At 44.7% G+C, this 20,010-nt stretch overlaps 1 protein-coding gene and 1 pseudogene across 4 annotated transcripts in view; one reads left to right on the top strand and one right to left on the bottom strand.

Moving 5' to 3' along the window:
* Window positions 1-5,249: 5,249 nt before the first annotated feature.
* Window positions 5,250-19,270, bottom strand: LOC128574735 (BUD13 homolog; annotated as a pseudogene).
* YIPF1 (Yip1 domain family member 1) overlaps window positions 19,193-20,010 on the top strand; it is a 43,458-nt gene continuing 42,640 nt past the window's right edge. Inside the window, exons 1-2 of one of the 4 annotated variants that reach the window (XR_008376820.1) lie at window positions 19,229-19,399; window positions 19,628-19,696. The gene's annotated coding sequence lies outside the window, so the exon portion shown is untranslated. Of the gene's footprint in view, window positions 19,400-19,627; window positions 19,697-20,010 lie in introns of all 4 variants that reach the window. The other 3 variants (XM_053575229.1, XM_053575228.1, XR_008376819.1) reach the window with 3 other exon arrangements.

Genomic DNA, 20,010 nt, shown 5'->3' with positions numbered 1-20,010 from the left:
ACATCTTGGTTATTCCCAGGTTTTGGCAATTATGAACAATGCTGCTGTAAACATTTGTGTACGGGTTTTTGTGTGTATAGCCAATTTGGGTAAATACTAAGAAGTGCAATTGCTGGGGTTGCATGGTAAGAGTATATTTAGTTTTGTAAGAAACTGCCACACTGTCTTGCAAAGTAGCTTACCATTTTGTATTCCCACCAGCAATGAATGAGAGTTCCTGTTGCTCCACATCCTCATTTGGTGATGTCAGTATTTTGGATTTTGCATTAGGAAGGTTGAGAACCACTGATCTAGATTGTCTACTTCTTCCTTGTGTGAATTTTGGCAGATTGTATCTTTCAAAGAATTGGTTGATTTCATTTAAGTTATCAAATTTATGAGCACAGAGTTGTTCATAGTATTCTTTTATTATGCTTTTAATGTACCTAGGATCTGTTCTGATGTCCTCTACTTTGTGTTGTCTATCTTTTTTTTCTTAGTTAGCCTGGCTAAAAGTTTATCAATTTAAATGATCATTTCGGAGCATTAGCTTTCAGTTTTGTTGAGTTTCCCCCATTGATTTACCATTTCATTGATTTCTGCTCTGATTTTTCTTCTTCTGTAATACTTATGTTGGGTTTAATTTAATCTTTTTCTAGTTCCTAAGGTGGAATCTTAAATTATTTATTTCCAATATATGTTATCTATTGATATAAATTTCCTCCCAAGTACTATTTTTGCTGCATCCCACAAATGGTATGTATTAATAAGTTGTATTTTCCTTCTTATATTCATTTAGTTCAAAATATTCTTTAGTTTCTCTTGCGTTTTTTTTTTTTTTTTACTTGTGTGATTTAGAAGTGTGTTGTTTAATCTCCAAGTATTCCAGGGTTTTTCAGTTATCCTCCTGTTGTTGATTTCTATTTTGGTTCCACTGTGATCTGAAAGCATTATTATATGATTTCTACTAATTTGTTAAGATGTGTTTTATGGGCCAGAATGTGTCACCAAGATATCTTGCTAGGGCGGTGCCTGTGGCTCAGTGAGCAGGGTGCTGGCCCCATATACTGAGGGTGGTGGGTTCAAACCCGGCCCCGGCCAAATTGCAACAAAAAAATAGCCGGGCGTTGTGGTGGGCGCCTGTAGTTCCAGCTACTCGGGAGGCTGAGGCAGGAGAATCGCTTAAGCCCAGGAGTTGGAGGTTGCTGTGAGCTGTGTGACACCATGGCACTCTACCGAGGGCGATAAAGTGAAACTCTGTCTCTACAAAAAAAAAAAAAAAAAAGATATCTTGGTAAATTTTCCATGTGAGTTTGAGAAGAATGTATTTTCTGCCATTGTTGGATGAAGGAGTCTGCAGATGTCTGTTGTATGCAGTTGACTGATGGTGCTGTTGAATGCCCTAATGACATTCTGCCTGCTGAATCTGTCCCTTCCCTTCTTTTACCCCTTCCCTTCCTTCTTTCTTTAGAGAGACAGGGTCTCATTATATTGCCTAAGTTGGAGTATAGTGGTTCTTCACAGGCATGGTCATAGCACAATGCCACCTTGAATTGACAGCTCAAATGATCCTCCTACCTCAGCCTTCCCAGTAGCGGGGTTTACAGGTGCATGCCACAGCACCCAGATTTGGATCTGTCCATTTATGATAGAGGGGTGTAAAATGTCCAACTATGAAAGTGGATTCATTTATTTCTCCTTGCAGATCTACCAGTTTTTCCCTGACATATTTTGATGCCCTATTGTTAGGTACATTCACATTATGTCTTCTCAGAGAATTGACCCCTTTATCATCATGTAATGTTGTTAGTATCCCTGAAATTTTCCTTGCTCTGAAGTTTGCTCTACTTGAAATTAATGTAGCCATCCCAATTTTCTTTTCTTTTTTTTTTGACCGGGGCTGGGTTTGAACCCACCACCTTCAGCATATGGGACCAGCGCCCTACTCCTTTGAGCCACAGGTGCCACCCCCACCCCCAATTTTCTTTTAATTAGTATAAACATGATACATTTTTCCATCCCTCTTCTTTTAATCTATAAGTAGCTATGTGTAGATATAGATATAGACATATATTTTTTGAGCTATTATCTTGCTCTGTCACCCAGGCTGGAGTGCAGTGTCATCAGCCTCACACAGCAACGTCACACTTCTGGGCTCAGGGGATCCTCCCGCCTCAGCCACCCAAGTAGGCGGGACTACAGGCATGCACCATCATGCCTGGCTAATTTTTTCTATTTTTAGTAGAGACAGAGTCTTGCTCTCGTTCAGACTGGTCTCTAACACCTGAGGTCAAGCAATCCTCCAACTTGGCCTCCCAGAGTGCTAGGATGACAGGTGTGAGCCACCTTACCTAGCCATGTAAGTAGTTTTATAGGAGATCTGACAATTAAGTTTGCAAACTCATCCTAAAAAAAGTACTACAAACCTCATTGAAGAATATCACTTCAGTCACCTTCAAAGTACTCCCACTGGGAAGCTATGCACTGATAGCAGTGTCTAGTTGACTCTTCAAAGCAGTTTTGGAACTCTTTTCCTGGAATGGCTACCAAAGCTGTCATTGTATTACCCTTGCTGTCCGAATGTCATCAAAATGTCTTTCAATATTTACTTTATCTTTGGGTAAAGAAAAAAGTCATTGGGGGCCAGATCAGGTGAAAAGGGAGGATGTTCCAATATAATTATTTGTTTACTGGCTAAAAACTGCCTCACAGACAGTGCTGTGTGAGCTGATGAACTGTTGTGATGCAAGAGCCATGAGTTGTTGGCCAAGATTTCCAGTTAAGATTTTCCTAACCATTTCTCTATCAATGTTTACTTGGTCTTCTTGCTTCTCAGTTAGCTAATGATTTTGATGCATAATTTGATAAATTTTTGCAATGTTTTTGTCAATTCTGCTTGTTCCTGGCCACCCTGACCTCTCTTTATCAGTAAGGCTTTCTGTTGCCTCAGAAAAACATTTAAACCATTTGTACACTGCCATTTTCTTCATGGCATTACTCCCATAAAATGGAACTACCATGTTCTTTTTTTTTTTTTTTTTTTTTGTAGAGACAGAGTTTCACTTTACTGCCCTCGGTAGAGTGCCGTGGCGTCACACGGCTCACAGCAACCTCTAGCTCTTGGGCTTATGTGATTCTCTTGCCTCAGCCTCCCAAGCAGCTGGGACTACAGGCGCCCGCCACAATGCCCAGCTATTTTTTGTTGTTGTTGCAGTTTGGCCAGGGCTGGGTTTGAACCCACCACCCTCGGCATATGGGGCCGGCGCCCTACTCACTGAGCCACAGGCACCGCCCGGAACTACCATGTTCTTGATTTCCCTTTTCATTCTTGCCAAATTTAATAAGAAATTTACCCATGTTGTTCATTGTTCCAATTCAAGTTCTGACATTCTCACCATGACCCACAAAAATAAACAACAGTGATGAACTCAGCAAGACACCACTTTTAATCTGTAAGTAGTTATATATACACTGACATGAACACAACTGTGAGACACTGATATACCAAGGTTATGAAACCTTACAGAGTTGTTCGTACAGTGCTGCCTACATAAGTGTACTGTGGCAAGTTGGTGAACTTAATTGTCAGGCCTTGTATATAAAGTGGGTTTCTTACAGACAATGTACATTTGGGTCTGGTTTTTTGATCCACTTTGATAATCTCTTTTAATTGGTTTAACAAGGTTTAAAGTCCTTGATACAGTTGGATTAATATCTACTGTATTTGTTAGTGTTTTCTATTCATTGCCTTTATTCCTTTTTTTTATTTTTGTGTTCCACTGTTTCTATTTTTTATGATTTTAATTATGAATCCATTTCTCTCCTTTCTTAGGAGAGAAATAAACATCATTTATTCTTTCTTTCCATTCTGTTTAACAGTTGCCCTAGAGTTTGCAATATACATTTATAACTAGTCCAAGTTCACTTTACAAATAATACTATATAGTCTCACAAGTAGTACAATTTTGTCATAATAACCAATTATTTCCCTTTCTTCCTTTTGATGTATCATTGCTGTCATTTATTTGACTTATATATATGCATAGATCAGTATATATTTGAGCATTCATAATCAATTACATTCTTGCTATTATTGTTTTAAAAAATATAAGTTTTTAATTTAACTTCATTTATTCGTTCTCTAATTCTGTTCTTTTTTTTTTTTTTTTTTTTTTGTAGAGACAGAGTTTCACTTTATTGCCCTCGGTAGAGTGCCGTGGCATCACACAGCTCACAGCAACCTCCAACTCCTGGGATTAGGCAATTCTCCTGCCTCAGCCTCCCGAGTAGCTGGGACTACAGGCACCCGCCACAACGCCCGGCTATTTTTTTGTTGCAGTTTGGCCGGGGCTGGGCTTGAACCCACCACCCTTGGTATATGGGGCCGGCGCCCTGCTCACTGAGCCACAGGCGCTGCCCCTTTTTTTTTTTTTTTTAATGGAGGTCTGAATTTCTGACCCATATCATTTTCCTTCTCTCTGAAGAACTTTTCATTTTTAGTGATAGAGTTTCAATCTGTCACTCAACCTGGAGTGCAGTGGCACCATCATAGCTCACTGCAGCCTTCAATTCCTGGGCTCAGGTGATCCTCCTGATTCAGCCTCCTGCCTCAGCCTCCTATCGATGCATGCCACCAAGCCCAGTTGCTCAGCTAACTTTCAATTTTTTTTCTTTTCTTTCTTTCTTTCTTTTTTTTTTTTTTTGTATTTCCTTGTGGAAATAAATATTTCCAAGAAGATAAGCTGAAGTACAGGGGCTGGAGAGGGGGGCAGGAAGTGGGATCAACACTCGAGATGAGCATAGTGGCTCCCTCCTCCAGAAGGCAGGGCCCTCAGTTCAACCCTGTGCCAGATGCTCACACTCCTCTTCCCATCCCAGGGCTACACAAGTTGCCCCTTTCTTGGAGATGATGCAACGTATCCCCATGTTGGCTATAAGCTTATGTGGATCTGATAATCTCCTAGTTTCAAATTGGTATTTTATTTCTTCTTTTTTAATTAAAAAAAATAAATGTATGTTCATTTGGAAAAAGAATAAAGAGAAAGGCTAATCAAGAAGAAACCCTGGGATGCTCAGAAAACAATGCTTCCTCTGAAAGCCAACAACAGCCAGTATTGTCATATCTGAGAAGTACAGGTACCTCAGTCTAAAAATCAGGTCTCAAATACCTTCTGTGGTCAAAACTACCATTCAAGAAGTTGCTGGTTTGTGTGGGCCCTGATTAGTAGCATAGATATCCTACTGTCCTGTGTCCACTAACATAACCCACAGCCATCCCCATAGCCTCTGAAAAGTTACATGTCTTCAACACTCCATTTGTAGGCAAGTTCCTCCACTGCTTTCTTGCTGGCAAGTCTGGCAAAGCGCTTCTATTCAAATCCATTGGATCTGTCCACTCCATCCCAGCGATATCCAGGCCAGATATTAAATCTGTTGGGAGGAGGTGCTGGACCACTGTAGCGAGGTCTCACTTTCTTTTTCTTGTTTTCCTTCACTTTATTCTTCTTGATGAATTCAGCCATGGGGTCTGCCTCTCTTTCTTGTTCTCTTAGCATTCAATCCAGATCTTTGTCATCAATGTAGCAGGCCAGAGGCTTTTGCATCTCTTTCGTGGCATCCTCTAAATTTTCTTGCTGTTGCCGGCTCTGGGCAAGCCCTTTTCCCCACTGGGCATACAGTTCATCCCTCTCTGAGTCCTTCTCTGCTTTCCTCCTCTGCTCTAAATGTTCGTTTCAAGTTCCTCTTAGGAACAGACTTATCTCGAAATACAGTTTCAGCATACCGGGATGCAGCTTCAAATGCCACCGTTTCTTGGTCCCATTTCTTCAGGTCCGGCTGCTCTCATGGCATGTCAATTAACACCAGCCCAGAATCCATATGTGCAGCCTTCTTTCCAGGAGGCTGACTCCTTTGAGGTGGAGACAGATCAGAATCAGAAGATTTGGTCCTCTGTCTCCTTGATGGAGAAAGGTCAGAATCAGAGCCCGGGTGCCTAGGTCTATCCCATGGAGGTGACAGATCTGAATCAGAATTCTGGTGCCCTAGACTTTGTTTATGCCATGGAGGAGAAAGATCTGAATCAGAGGCTCTCTGGCAGTTGCCTTTAGAATCAGGCTGCTGCTTATCTCCAAAATGGGATTTTGCTTGCTTTTTTCGTGGAGGAGAGAGGTCTGTGTCATACTCATGTTTGCTGTGTTTGGCAGTGGCCCCACCTGATGTGGAGAAGTTTTCCTAGAAGTACTTTCTGGGGATTTCCTGCTTTTGGCTCTGGGCAGTGAATGAGTGACATCAGGAGCCATATCAGGGCAGTCATGATGGGCCCTTCTGAGTTGCCAGGTGTCCAAGGAGTCAAGAGTCCTCCTAGGCTGAAATGTGTCAGGGGAGCTGTTATGGGACCTTGTAGGGAAAGAGACATCTGAGGAACTATGATGGGCTGTCCTATGAGGAGAAGGATCTGATGAGTCCTGATGGACTCTCCCAGGAGATGCCCCTGTAGAATTACAATGAGGCTTCCTGTGGGGAGAATAATCTGGAGAATCATGACGGGCCCTCCTGGGAGGAGACAGATCTGGGGTATCATGACGATAATGACTACGTGAGGTCAGATCTTCACTGTGGCCTCCCAGAACCTTCCATTTGGGATTGGAACGAAAGGCCTCCATCTGCTTTACCTCTTCTGGCCAATCATCCACAAACTCAGTCACCACAGGCAAATCTCTCTCATCTTCCTCTTCTTCCTTTTCTGCTTTAGTGGTAGAAATAGCTGTCCAGCTCACAGCGTCGTCTACAATCCTCATTCCCTTGCCACTGGCCCCACCAGACTTTGGCTGCTTTTACCACGCTTGCGAGCAGACTCAGAACTGTCCACACCGGCTTCTGTGCTGGAGAAGTATGACTTCAGATACACAGCCTTGGAGAAGGGGGGAGCTGCCCCCTTGGCAGCAGCAAGGGTGGGCTCAAATGGGGATTTTATTTATTTATTTTTTTTGTAGAGACAGAGTCTCACTTTGCCCTCGGTAGAGTGCCGTGGCATCACACAGCTCACAGCAACCTCCAACTCCTGGGCTTAAGCGATTCTCTTGCCTCAGCCTCCCAAGCAGCTGGGACTACAGGCGCCCGCCACAATGCCCAGCTGAAATGGGGATTTTAATACATGTGATACTCATTTATCAGAACTCACCTTCTGATATGGATCTCTGCTTTCTTCCTAGCTTAGACAGTTGAGGTATTCATAATGTTCTTCAATTCCAGCAAGAAGACCCCTATGTAATTGGCTGAGGGGTACAATTGGACCACTAGGATTGTGACACTGATCCTAGACATTCTTCATCCTCACATATCTGTCAAGGAGGGGAAGAACTCTAATACAAGCTAGAAGCAGCTATGAAATGCATCGAGGTTCTTTACAAGTCAAATCTAAATGTCTTTTTTTTGTTAGAGATGAGATCTTGCTATGTTGCCAGGCTGGTCTCGAACTCCTAGCCTCAAGAGATTCTTGCCTGTTGGCCTTCCAAAGTGCTAGGATTACAGGCATGAGCCTCTGCACCAAACCTGAAGAACTACTTTTTTTTTTTTTTAATGTGATTTGCATTTATACAAACTTGACATTTGTGGCACTATAGCAAGCTGTGGTAGATGGCAGTTATGTTTTGCTGAAGAGGCAAGGTGACAAAAACAAAGTGACCCAGCATGTTCATTTCTCAGTCCAGGATCATGTCTACTGATTTCAGCGTGTTCTCCCTCAGAAGTCTGAAGCTCTGAATGTCTGTCCAGCTAATATTGGGATGGGGTTGTCCTGTGCTTACGTGGTGACTCGGCAGGTGGGGTGGATGGATGTGGACATGAGGAAGGAGCCAGGGATGACAGCAGGGTTGAAGCTTATGCGAATGGCTGGGGCTCCCAGTGGCTGGCAACTACAAAAGAGACTTTCAGTTCCATTTTGAACCACTCTCAGGCAGAAGAGCAGAGTCACTATCCGCTGTATCAAAAGAACACCTGTGGGTAAGGAGAACCACACGCCTCCGCAGTCCAGACTTCCATCGCGACCTCCGCAGGCAAACCTCGGTGCTAGGTGCCCAGTGAGCCTTCAGGAGTGGCTGGGCAAGGCGACGAGACGCTGGGAGCCGGCAGGAGGAGCACGCCTGGCCGGTCCACCCCCAGCCCAAGCAAGCCTGAAGAACTTCTTTTAACAATGTCTTGCAAGGCAGGTATACTGGCAACAGATTCCCTTTGTTTGTTTGTTTGAGACAGAGTCTCAAGCTATCACCCTGGGTAGAGTGCCGTGGTGTCACAGCTCACAGCAACCTCAAACTCTTAGGCTTAAGCCATTCTCTTGCAGCCTCCCAAGTAGCTGGGACTACAGGCACCTGCCACAATGCCCAGTTTCTTTTTTTTTTTTTTGCAGTTGTCATTGTTGTTTTACCTGGGCCCAGGCTGGGTTCGAACTTGCCAGCCTCAGTGTATGTGGCCAGCACCGTAACCACTGTGCTACGGGCACTGAGCCAGATTCCCTTAACTTTTGTTTGCCTGAGAAAATCTCTATTTCTCCTTTACTGTTGAAGGGTAATTTCTCAGGAACAGAATACTAGGGTTTTTGTTTGTTTGTTTTTTAATGTTGGGATTCATTGAGGGTACAAGAAACCAGGTTACACTGATAGCATTTGTTAGGTAAAGTCCCTCTTACAATTGTGTCTTGCCCCCAAAAGGCGTGGCACACACCAAGACCCCACCCCCTCCCTCCTTCCCTCTCTCTGCTAGAATACTAGGTTGTTATATTCGGGTTTTTTTTCTCTTGACACATTAAATACGTCACTGCTATGGGTAAACATTTTTCCTTCTGGCTTCTTTCAAGCTTCTTTATCTTAAAGAATGTGGCTATGACATGTCTCGGTGTTGTGAATGTGGTTTTTGTTTGTTTTGTTTGCGTTTATTCTGCTTGGTGTTCTCTGAGCTTCCTGGATCGTGATTTGGCATCTGACATTAATTTGGAGAACTCAGTCATTGCTATTTCGAATATTTGTTCTGTTCCTTTCTCTATTTCTTCTCCTTTTTGCATTTCCATTACAAATGTTTACAACTTTTGTAATTGTCCCACTGTTCTTGGATATTCTATTTCGCTTTTTTCATCTTTTTTTTTTCTGTTTGATTTTCAGTTTTGAGAGTTTCTATTTACATATCCTCAAGCTCAGAGATTCTTTCCTCAACTGTGTCTAATCTATTGATGAGCCCATCAAAGGCAATCTTTATTTCTGTTATAGTAGTTTTGATCTCTAGCACTTCTTTTTAAAACAATTAAAAAAGTTTTTAGAGACAAGGTCTCACTCTGTCACCCAGACTGTAGAGCAGTGTGGCATGATCATTGCTCACTGTAACTCCTGGGTTCAAGTGATCCTCCCACTTCAGCCTACCAAGTACCTAGGACTACAGCATCACTACACCACCTAATTTTTATTTTTTTTGAGAGATGGAGTGTTGTTGTGTTGCTCAGGCTGGTCTCAAACTCCTGGCCTCCTGCCTTGCCCTCTAGCTTTTTAAAATTCTTTCTTAGAGATTTTATCTCTTTGCTTATAATACGTATCTGTTCTTGCATGGTGTCTACTTTTTCTGTTAGAGAACTTAGCATATTATAGTTTTTATTTTTTTTTTGAGACAGAGTCTCAACTGTGTCACCCTCTGTAGAGTTCAGTGGTATCATAGCTCACAGCAACCTCAAACTCTTGGGCTTAAGCGATTCCCTTGCCTCAGCCTCCCAAGTAGCTGGGCCTACAGGCATCTGCCACAATGCCTGGCTATTTTTTGGTTGTAGTTGTCATTGTTTGGAAGGCTCAGTCTGGGTTTGAACCTGCCACCTTCAGTGCATGTGGCTAGTACCCTAGCTGCTAAGCTACTGGCGCTGAGCCCACATAATAGTCATTTTAAAGTTCTGGTCTGATTATTCTGCCATTCCTGCCATACCTTACTCTCATTTTTCTCTACCTCTTCAAACTGTGTTTCCTTTTTTGTTTGTTTTTTGCCTTCTATTATGCCTTGTAATTTTTTTGTTATGAGCCAGTTAAGATGTACTATGTAAGAGAATTGCTGTAAATATACCTTTAATAATGTGTTGGTAAGGTGTCACAGGAGGGGAAGCATTCTACAGTCCTATGACTAGATCTCAGCCCGTTAGCCAGCCTGTGCCCCTGGCCTGAGAACTTCACAAGTGTTTCTCAGTTTTTCTCTCCTTTTAGGTGACACAGGATGACTAGAGGGGGCTGGTGTGGGGATTTCACTTCTCTCAGGGTAGTTTAGGCTCTGATAGAACCCAGTAGGATAGACTCTGGTACAGTGCATGCCTTCGTTAAGGATAGAATGTACCACCACCACCCCCCCAACACCCCCGCCTCTCCTTGCTGGAAAGCATGAGGGGATTTTCCTCTAGTCTCCACTGTGCAAACCTGGTAGAGCTCTAGAAGGGAAATCTACAAAAATGTTGGTGCTCTCCCCTAAGACTCACTTGACCTTCTGGAGGTCCCAACTTTTAGATTTGTCTGCATTGAGACCCTAGCGAGTCATTACTACCATTGAGGTTTGCATACCCTGGCATGGGTTCTCACATAGTCTTCTGTTCATGAGTCCTTGTCCTAGCAAGTTGTGAATTTCTGCATCTGCCTTCTGTATTTTCAGTTCTGTGGACACATGTTTTCCTTTTGACCACAGTTCTCATTACCAATCAAGGGAGCTCACCCAAGTGCTGGTGAGTCCAGGTTTTTTTTTTTAATTTTTTTTTTTTTTTGTAGAGACAGAGTCTCACTGTACCGCCCTCGGGTAGAGTGCCGTGGCGTCACACGGCTCACAGCAACCTCTAACTCCTGGGCTTAGCCGATTCTCTTGCCTCAGCCTCCCGAGTAGCTGGGACTACAGGCACCCGCCACAACGCCCGGCTATTTTTCTGTTGCAGTTTGGCCGGGGCTGGGCTTGAACCCGCCACCCTTGGCATATGGGGCCGGCGCCCTACTCACTGAGCCACAGGCGCCGCCGAGTCCAGGTTTTTTATTGGTGATTGATCACATAAAGCTGGCTAACATTCTTATGTAGTTGACCTTCAGTCTTCAACCTCTCTAAGCCACAGGTCTTAAGGTCACCACCATAAATCACACTGTTGGCATAAACTACCTGGTATGGCCCAAAGCCTTAGATAAAGTAGGATACTTAATAGTCAAGATATTCCCAAGGCTTAGGGGATATTTCCCAGGAGCCAGGCAAAGGTTAAACCTTCATTTGAATGGAACTCAGGAATGGAACAACTCAGAACTGTTGAGTTAATCTTTTTTTGTCCACCATTTTCTCTTTTTTTGAGACAAAGTGTACTTTGTTGGCCAGGTGTCAGCCCAGTTCACAGCAACCTCAAACTCCTGGGTTCAAGTGATCCTCCTGGCTCTGTCTCTCAGGTAGCTGGGACTACAGGTGCCCACCACAACACCTGCCCAGTTTTTTCTATTATTAGTAGAGATGGGATCTCGCTCTTATTCAGGCTGGTTTCAAACTCCCAAGGTCAAGGGATCCTCCACCTCAGCCTCAGAGTGCTAGGATTACAGGCGTGAGTCACTGTGCCCAGCCTTCTTTTACATTTTCAAAAGAAAATCTTTAAGAAAATTAGAAATAAGAAGTACTAAACTCGGCTCGGTGCACGTAGCATAGTGGTTACGGTGCCAGCCACATAGTGACGCTGGAGGGTTCAAACCTACCTTGGGCCATGTAAACAACAATGGCAACTGCAACCAAAAATAGCTGGGCATTGTGGTGGGCGCCTGTAGTCCCAGGTACTGGGAGGCTGAGGCAAGAGGATCGCTTAAGCCAGGAGTTTGAAGTGGCTGTGAGCTGTGACGCCATAGCACTCTACCAAAGGAGACATAGTGAGACTCTGTCTCCAAACAAACAAAAAAAAAAGGGTGGCGCCTGTGGCTCAAGGAGTAGGGCGCCGGTCCCATATGCTGGAGGTGGTGGGTTCAAACCCAGCCCCAGCCCCCCAAAAAATAAAAAATAAAAAATAAAATAAAATAATAAAATATAATACTTTAAAAAAAAAAAGAAAGAAAAAAGAAGTACTAAACTCAAAGGGGGTAATTACAAAATCAATTTACAAAAATTAGGAGCGTTTTTCAATACTAACCATAACCAACCAAAAATGCAATAGACAACAAGATACCACTCACAATTATAAAAGACACTACAAAGATCTAAAAATTAACATAGATTTCACATGTCTTTATTTCAAAGCTATAAAAACTGAACTGAACTACATAAAGGAAAATTTGAGTAGGGGGAAAAATATACTATTAATAGAATGTCTATTTAAAGATCTTAATCATTCCCAAACACATAAATTTATAAATTCAATGTTCTGCCAAGTAAGTTCCAGCAGAAAAATTCAACAGAACTATCTCAAATTATATGGAAAATAAAAACTCCTAAGAAGCTAAATCAATTTTGAAAAATAAGGGCGTAAGGAAATACAACAAAGCCAAAGTTATTTTAAAAATAACATGGGCTCAGCTCCCGTAGCTCAGTGGTTAGGGCACCGGCCACATACACTGGGGTTGGCAGGTTCAAACCCAGCCGGGGCCAACTAAACAACGACAACTACAACAACAACAATAACAAAATAGCTGGGCATTATGGCAGGCGCCTGTAGTCCCAACTACTCTGGAAGCTGAGGCAAGAGAATCGCCTAAGCCTAAGAGCTGGAGGTTGCTGGGAGCTGTGACACCACGGCATTCTACTGAGGGCGACTGTCTCTTAAAAAAAAAAAATGCAGTTGGAGACTCATAGCATAGTAAACTCCAAATGGACTAAAGACTGACAAATGGAGCTTATGCGTTGCTGAACAGGGAGGGGGAAGTGCTGGGAAGGTGGCACCCCAGAGAGGCTCCAAGCACCACCCCCATACTCTGCCATATGCATCTCTTCATTTGGGTTTTATCCTTTATAACAAACCAGTAAATGTAAGATAAATACCTAAAAATATAAAAAATAAAGCTAATAGAAGAAAATAATAGAAAACAACTTTGTCAGCATGGGGCTTATAAAGACCTGAAAAGCACAAATCAGTAAAAAAAAAAAGATAGGTTTGACTAAATCAAAATTAAAGATGTCTGTGAAAGAAAACAATACCAAGGACATTATAGATAAAGTTAACCAATAGATACAGATTGGTTTATGATATATGTAAAGCCAGGCTCCATCCAATCCCTGCCTATCTGAGCAAGACTTGCTCCTCAGCTTCCCCCCACCCCCAATTCTTTCCTCATTCTGTCTAAATGGAGGTGGGATGAGTCCATTGTACCCTTAGAGAGTCCCTTCTCAGTCTGAGCAGAAGGGGAGTCATAATGACCAAATGTCAGTGTAGGAACTGAGGACTCCTGATGCTTGGGAGTGGTGGCAAACCCAGTTACTACAGCTGTCTTGGATCCTGGGTGCCTTTTTTTTTTTTTTTGAGACAGAGCCTCAAGCTGTCGCCCTGGGTAGAGTGCCATGGCATCACAGCTCACAGCAACCTCCAACTCCTGAGCTCAAGTGATTCTCCTGCCTCAGCCTCCCAAGTAGCTGGGACTACAGGTGCCCACCACAACACCTGGCTATTTTTTGGTTGCAGCCATCATTGCTGTTTGGCGGGCCTGGGCTGGATTCGAACCCGCCAGCTCAGGTGTATGTGGTTCGTGCCTTAGCCGCTTGAGCTGCAGGCTCCGAGCTGACCTTTTTTTTTTTTTAACCACAGCCATAGTGCCACTGTCAGGGTTTCCTGAGGCCTTGTCACCTGCCTCCCCTTCCATATGCATCCTCATGCTAACCAGGGTGTCCGACTTCTTTTTTTTCTCTGCTACAGATTGGGAGAATAAGTGTTGTCTTGGGCCATACATTAAATACACAAACACTAACGACAAAAAGGTCTGTGCATACTTTTCTGATATCTGACAACACAGATTAGCAAAAAAAGTTCTTAGAAAATCAGCATGTGGCCCATAGGCTGCAGGTTGGACACCCCTGTAACTAAATCCTTGTTTTTTAGTTAACTGAGTTAGCTTAGAGAAGGGAAGTAGAAACATGTGAAGAAAAAAATAAGACTCTTCAGGTTTGTTTTTTTTTTTTAAGTTTTAAATACTCAGGTAGGCCCTTAAGAGAACAGACAAGAAGACTCATGAATAAGAGGTAAGCTAGGAAAAGATTCCTTAGGCTGAGTGGTAAGAAGGAACTTGAGAAATGAGGAATTTGAGGGTATAGATGGGATGTTTCCCTGATATGGGGTCCTGTGTGCTATCTCCCTAGGATAGATCCTAACCTGTGGGCTCTGAGATAAGAGATGACCTAAGCCCTAATTCCCAGATAGAACCTCAGGAATTCTACCTGAACAGAGAGAAATGGCTGTGTGGTTTGTCTGGGCAAGTAGAGCTTAGCATAGCAGAGATTTACCATACCTCAAGTTATCATACCTCTCTGTGAAAACACAGAATGTTCCCACAAGCCCAAGAGACCTGGAAATGGTAGAAAGCATTGCTGAGATTGAAGAGGCTATGCTGAAGTAGTAAGAACATATCTTCAACAGTCCTCCAAATGAGGGAGCCAAGGGTGACCCAGGGATGCCCATGTAGAGAGAAGACACCAAGGATCAAATGGGTTGCCCCTAAATCTCTGGCCACCTAGGCCCCAAGGGACTCAACCCAAGGAAAGGGGAGGACACCGAAATGTCTGAGATTAAGTTTGTGTAAAATTAGCATGATAAAGGCTAAAAATGTAAATTGACTTAGAGATGTGCCAGGAGTGAAGGATGAAGGAATGAAGCAGGGAAGGGGAGGGAGCTAAGACAAAGACGCAGTCTCAAGATGCCGCTTATGAACAAAAAAAAAGATGCCACTTCTGCAGACATCTGAGAAATTGTATAAAATGAATCTCAGGACCATCTGCCTAGACAGAAAGCGAGAAACATTTACCCATGGGCTCCTATTCTCCATCAGTCAAAAGTTTGCCCCATGGGGTTGTTAACTCCCCGCGCTTCCAGGGAACATGTGTGGGCACAAAGAAGTTTCCGGTGGAGAGGCCCTGAGATGATGTGCTGTCAGGCAGCACCTGGGAGAAGCTGGTTGGGGCCTGCACAGAACTGGTCATGGCATGGGTGGCTGGAAAACAAGATGGCAAGGCCAAAAATGGTCTGAAGTAGCGCGTAAGAGTGGTCTGCTGCAATCTACCTATTTGTTTGTGCCTTGTATTGTATCAGCTCCTGCTCTAGGAGGACTCTGTTTTTATGCTATCTAGATATTCCCATGGCTTCCCTAAGAGTGAGAAGGAGCAAGCTCAATCCCTTAGAGTCCCTCTTATGACAGAGGCTGGCCTCAATCAGCAAAGAATTGGTGTGGAAATAATTTGTTATTAAAACAAATCATATTTCCTGCTGCTGCAAGAGGTTCCAAGGCCTAAATTAACATGCATCATTCCCCTCCTCCACTACCTGTCCTGGATTTCCCCTCCCGTTTAGCCAGCACTTTGGATTGATCTAGACCTTCATCCATGAGTGATCTGAGCCCTCAGATGCCCTTGTCAGGCTATCTGTGCTGCAATTACCCTTTAACCACTCATTACCAGAGGGAGTGGGAGTCCCAAGAGATGCCCAGTGAATCCCCTAAATTCCTAAAATGGTTCTCCCTAACTACTTCAAGTTATTAGGCTTGATTATCCCCACCTATAACATTCATTTTTCCCCCTGCTGGTGCACTGGCGTAGGAGCCAAAAATACAGCATCCAATTCAGTGGAATTGTCAGTGGAGTAGAAGTATTTTTTCTCCTTTCTCCTCCCCCAGGAGCCAGGATCTCTAACCAAGCAGAGCTTAAGCTTGTGAGATAGGGAGCACCAATTCCATGAGCAGGTGTCACTGAAAGTTACAATAAGTGCTACCCCTTGTTATGCAGATGATCCTCGTATGCCAGGCATTTAGAACAAAGCACTGTTATGAGTAATTTATAAACCATTGGTTTATGGCATGGACTTTATGCTAGAAGACAATGACCCAATTCCCCAAGCTGGGGCCTTAGCTGTGCTTTTACCAAACCATTCCACCATTCTATTAGGCCATCGACTTCCGGGAGACTGCATTATATGGTAAAATGAGAGGATCCCATGGTCATGTGTCCCCGTTGTACATTCTTTACAATTAAACTGTTTCTGTAGTTTGAAGCAATGTTGTGTGGGTTGTCATTATAGGATCTCTGAGCAAGAGGCATTTGGTTTCCTTTATCAAAGGGAAGGGAAAACTCCTGCTGTGGGATCTAGAAGCCAGGGATGGTCAAGTCTCAGGCTTTTCCACCCAAATGTCCTCATTCCGGTTCTTTTTTTTCTTTGTAGAGACAGAGTCTCACTTTACTGCTCTGGGTAGAGTGCCATGATGTCACAGGACTCACAGCAACCTCCAGCTCTTGGGCTTCCACCATTCTCCTGCCTCAGCCTCCCGAGCAGCTGGGACTACAGGTGCCTGCCACAACGCCCGGCTATTTTTTTTTTGTAGTTTGGCTGGGGTTGGGTTTGAACCCGCCACCCTCGGTATACGGGGTCGGCGCCCTACTCACTGAGCCACAGGTGCTTCCCTTCATTCTGGTTCTTTTTTTTTTTTTTTTTTTGTAGAGACAGAGTCTCACCTTACAGCCCTTGGTAGAGTGCCGTGGCGTCACACAGCTTAGAGCAAACTCCAAATCCTTGGGCTTAGGCGATTCTCTTGCCTCAGCCTCCCGAGTAGCTGGGACTACAGGCGCCCGCCACAATGCCTGGCTATTTTTTTGTTGCAGTTTGGCCGGGGCTGGGTTTGAACCCGCCACCCTCGGCATATGGGGCCGGCGCCCTACCCGCTGAGCCAAAGGCGCCGCCCTTCATTCTGGTTCTTAAGTTCTCACTCAATTTTCGTCACTGTCCCTGTGATGGACAACTATAGAGACTGTGTACTCAGCCTTCTTTGAAACGCTGTCATCCTTACAATTGTATCTTGGGCCTGATTTTCAGCCCAGTCTTTCTCAAAGCTGTAGAAGAAAAATCTTCACAGCTGGTGTAGAAGACTCTCTAGCTTTCACGAAGTCCATCAGATTGACAGTTGGCTATTCTTTTACTGTCAAGGTTTCCAATAAAGAAAAGCCAGTCCATTCACTGTCTTTATAATTATCATGTCCTCCTACTGTTCCAGCGCCACAGTCATTAGATAGCCCAACATCTTATATTTTACCTGCACCTCACCTAAGTCAACCACAGAGGGACATCTTAGTAACTGTGATGCCACTCTATTCTTGGTGTTATTACACTGCTGCTGCCACCTCCCCTTATCAGTTGTTGTTGCCATCTGATTGGCAAGCCACCCAGTTCCAAAATGCCAACCTAAAGTTGTTTTCTAGGGCCATTCTTTGTCCCAACAATGCCTTAGAGTGCAATAAACTCTTCGTATGAGTAGTTTATTGCCAAGTATGAGTCCAAGGGTGGCGAGTGAAGGACAGGGGTTGTAAAGCAGGGAAGGAAGGAGAGCCATTGGAAAGGTGCATTGTCAAACTGCCACTTCCAAAGGCATTTGGTTGCTTGATCCTTCTAGATAGTTTGAAAGTGATATGAAATGTCCGAGGGCATCTGTCTGAAGGGAAGAAGGGAGAAGCATATATTTATCCAGTGTTGATCCATTGGTCAAAGATTTGTCCCAGTAGGCATTAACCATTCCCTGTCCCTGCACCTCTGAGATGCACCTGTCTGGGTGCTGAGTGGTCCCAGCAGACCCCCATGACACCATGGCATCAAGAAATAAGGCTTGATGCAGAAGGTGGTAAGCCTGAGCTTGAGGTGAAGCCCACTTGGGTTGTACCTGTTGAAGCCAGAATAAGATGTTGGTGAAATAAGTGGTAGGTGAAGCCAAGATGATCTGAAATGGGGGATAAGAGGTGTCTGATATACTTGCACACCTGAATTTGTGAATTGATATTCTTCCCTGGTACATACTCAACCAAAAGTGCCCTCTACATACACTAAGCCTCAGCTTCCTCCTTATAAAATGAAGATAATCACCCCAAGCTTGTCAGACTGTTCTGAGAATTAAGGATCTTGCATGTACAAAGCTCAATCATGATCACAATCCAAAAACTACACTATACGTATGCGGTAATTATTAGTCAGATGTAAAGTCTTTCCAATTGGCCCCTGGGGCCCAGTATGGTGAGGCCGAAGTAACAGGTTCCCTCTTGAGCAAACTGTGAATTAACTGGGCTTATGCTGCTCCAGACGGCAAGAACTTGTTCACTCTGTACCAGCCTTCAGTGGGCAGTTACTGTGTGCCCACGGCTCTGGGCTGGACACTGGGGACCCAGAAGACAAAAACCCTCAAAGCGCTCACAGGCTGGCAGAGACGGAGAGACGGGAAAACAAAAACAATTCGGGGTGAGTACTGCCGTAGAGACAGACCCAGGAGACCATAGGAACAAAAGAAGTCCTGGGAGGCGAAGGCTGGCTTCCCTAGGAGGAAATTGTCCCTAAAGTCTTGAGGGCTGTGCCGGCGTTAACCAGGCAAAGGAAGGAGGCGGGCACCTTTCTCACCAGGTCCACTCAGTATTTGCCCTGGCGGTGAGATGCTCTCCACCAGGCCCCTCCCCCGAGGCCCGCTCCCCACAGGGCACCGGGCGGCAGTGAAGGAACAAATCACATCTTACTGAAAGTGAGCATTCGAACAAACTTCGTCCTGCCCTCGATCACTCACTCACAAACTCGGAATGTAATTGACTTAAGTAACCTTATTTTTAAGGCCGAAAGAAACTGAGAGATGATCTAGGTAGCTGATTTTTCTTTTCACTACCCCTTTCGTTACCCTATTTTATGTTTCCATAAGAAACAAACAAACATTAAGGAAAACTCAAACTGCAGAATTCCCTACGCCCCCTGGAGCGAGGCGGGCTAAGGCAGTCTCTCGCCGCGACGCCGCCTCTCCGCCCCGCTGCGCCTGTCTCTTTAAGAATCTGAGGGCCGGGGGCGGAGACTCGCGCAGCAGGTCCCTGCGACGCTGAGGCGCGAGGATCACTGGCGCCCGCTTGAGGGCGAAGTTGCCGTGAGCGGTGACCCTGCCACTGCACTTCTGCCTGAGTGACAGAGGAAGAACAACCTCTCTAAAAACAAACAAAAAAAAAAACCAACATAAAACCCCGAGGCTCACCCTCCGGAGAGTTAAGGAGTGACCACTCTGGGCGCCGCTGCCCGCAGAGATTCCTGGGAGCGCTCCCGGAGCTGCTGCCTCTTTAAGAAGGCGGGGCTCATCCCGGAGGAGGCGGGATAAGTTCCGCCCCCCGGACCTCCGGCTTCCGGCAATTCGGCTGGACCCGAACCCGAGGAGATCTTCTCAGGCTCGAGCCTTCCTGGGTCCGGCTGGACGCCGAGCCCCGCGAGGTGAGGCGTCCAAATTTGCGGGATGAGTCTGGGACTGAGGGGTCTTGATATCTCCTGTTCTCCCGGGCCGCTGCGGCCCAGCTCCTCTCCCTGCTACACTGTCCCCGCTGCTCTGCGCCCTAGGCTGCAGGGTCGCTAACACTCCAGCGCTAAGCACCTAACGAGCACTGTCTGGTTTCATGGCCCGCGCACTGTGTGAGTAGGTACCATTATGAACCCATTTTACAGATGAGGAATCTGAGGCCCCGAGGAGCGTACACACACCAGAGAAGCGGCAGAATCGGGAATCAAACCCAGGTCTGTCTGATTCCAGAGCCTGTGCCCGTAACCACGGGCTAGGCAGAACTGCCTTTGTTCTTCACTGTCACCCCATCACCTCTCTCCTTCTTCAGCCTTGCATCTCCAGGTTACACCTAGTCTAACCATATCACACAATGAGAGAGATTGGAACCTTTGGACCCCTGGAGTTAATTTCTAGTAACAGTTTTAATAATAGCTGATGCTTAGCAGTTATCTATATAAACTTCAGTGGGAACTTGTCCCACTGAAAAAGGAGTCAAGGAGAAGCTGAATCATTTTTAACACTGAAGTAAGATTTGCTTGTGGATATT

The sequence above is a fragment of the Nycticebus coucang genome, chromosome 22 (assembly GCF_027406575.1).
Source record: "Nycticebus coucang isolate mNycCou1 chromosome 22, mNycCou1.pri, whole genome shotgun sequence".
Classification (NCBI taxonomy): Eukaryota; Metazoa; Chordata; class Mammalia; order Primates; family Lorisidae; genus Nycticebus; species Nycticebus coucang.
The sequence above is the reverse complement of the archived record's forward strand: the minus strand, read 5'-3'. Positions and strand labels throughout refer to the sequence as shown.